The sequence below is a fragment of the Lupinus angustifolius genome, chromosome LG09 (genome assembly GCF_001865875.1).
Source record: "Lupinus angustifolius cultivar Tanjil chromosome LG09, LupAngTanjil_v1.0, whole genome shotgun sequence".
In the NCBI taxonomy this organism is placed as follows: Eukaryota; Viridiplantae; Streptophyta; class Magnoliopsida; order Fabales; family Fabaceae; genus Lupinus; species Lupinus angustifolius.
In genome coordinates, this window is record NC_032017.1 from 17117027 (window position 1) to 17119288 (window position 2262).

Here is a 2262-nt window from a genome sequence, read left to right on the forward strand (position 1 = left end):
GCAGAACCATACTAAGAAGATGATTGGTTCAGCTAGAATCCAACATGGACTATACTTGTTCAACTATCAACCTGTTTCACAAAGTTCTTTTACTTTTTCTCATTTTACTGCCAATATTAGTAATAACTCTCTATGGCATATGCGACTTGGTCATGCTTCTAACTCTGTAATGAGAATTTTGCACAAACAATTTCCCTTCATTCATAATAATAAGAATGAACCATTATCTCCATGTGATGTTTGCCATCTAGCTAGACATAAGCATCTGCCTTTCCCTAATAGTAACACCAAGAGTATGAGAGCCTTCCAATTAATTCATGCTGACATTTGAGGGCCATACTCCATACCATTCCTCTTTGGACATAGGTATTTTGTAACTTTAGTTGATGACTTCACAAGATTCACATGGAGAATCATGATGAGTTCAAAGGCAGAAACCAGAAAACATCTCATACACTTTGTGTCTCATATTGAGACTCAATTCAACTCCAAACTTCAATATTTAAGAAGCGATAATGGATTTGAGGTCTTGATGAATGATTTCCTTGCCTCTAAGGGAATTATGCATCAACGAACTTGTGTTGAAACCCCTCAACAAAATGGAGTTGTTGAGAGGAAACACCAACACATCCTCAATGTTGCTAGAGCCCTTTTTTTTCAATCTAATACTAGTAGGAGACCGTGCATTCGCACGGGTAGTAATGTGTATTGGATGAATTTAATTAAAAAACAACATGCTAATTTGATAGTAACAATGTCATTAAAGATTACCTTATAAAGTTTGGTTTGTATGCATTTGATCCTTCATGTAGAGCTGTTCAAGAATGAGATGATATTGAATTTGTTATTAAAAAAAATATTAGTTACAAAGAAATATTTGAAACATAATGTAACATAAGTTGTAAAATACGTGTTAAAGATTTTGGAAAACTTCTTTATAAACCACATTTGTTGTTGTCTTCATTGGTTTACCATCCTTGTCATGTATCAATATCTTTAATCCTTTTTTGCTTTGAACTCTTGAAACAGCTACATACAATTGACCATGACTGAATACTGGTCTGGGTAAATACAACCCCACACTTTCTAATGATTGACCTTGTGATTTATTGATTGTCATTGCATATGAAACAATTATAGGGAACTGTCTTCTGATAAGCGTGAAAGGCCATGAAGCTTGAGATGGTGACATTGATAATTGAGGAATATAAATGATGTTTCCAATGTTTTTTCCAGACATAATTTTTGCCTCAAATACATGATTAGCCATCTTAGTAACAACTAATCTTGTACCGTTACACAATCCTTCAGACTGATCTAAATTCCTCAATAGCATAATCGGAGTACCCACTTTCAGCTTGATCTTATGATTTGGAAGGCCAGATGTTGAAAGTGAATTTAAAAATTCAGGAGTTAATATGTTGAATGCTTCACTTTCATTAGCATCAGACATATCAACTTCATCTTAACTCAGATACTCCTTTTCATCTCCTACAATTATACATTACAATGTTTATTAATATAAGTATAATAAATGTGACACATTTAACATAATGAATATTTAAAGACAATTGAATATAATTTACCTGGAATTTTACTCAAGACATAGTCATTGATTTGATCAACAATCTCAATTGTTGATGCAAGTATTGCTTTAAATTGAAGAAATTCTTCGTCCTTGTAATGATCTTGTAAGTTTGGATATGTGCTAGAGACAATGGCATCAATTGGGTTATCATTATCTAAAATCAGAAGTTCTTTCGATATATCAATTTCAGCACAACCATCATTAGGCTCAAATAATTTTCCATTTCCCATTTTTAGTATCCATTCAGAGAATTCTCTAATATCTGCTGCATTATCATGATTTTGTAGACGCATGTTCTTTGTAAGAGTTATAATTTGTTGAAGCGGGTAAGATGCATTAATTGTAGCATGTATAATATCTGAACGACACCCTCTTGGAATCACTAGTAAGATTTGTCTAAAATCACCTCCAAATACTACAACCTTTCCTCCAAACAAAATTGACCCATTTGATGTTCCCATTATGTCACCAAGACTTTTATCAAATGCCTCAAAGCAAAACTTATGTGTCATTGGAACTTCATCCCATATGATTAACTTTGTTTGTTTCAATAACTCTGCAAGTTCAGACCCCTGATGAATGTTGCAAACAGAGTTGTCAAAAGTTGGTACAGGTATTTTGAATTTAGAGTGTGTTGTCCTACCCCCAGGTAATAATAAAGAAGCTATACCACT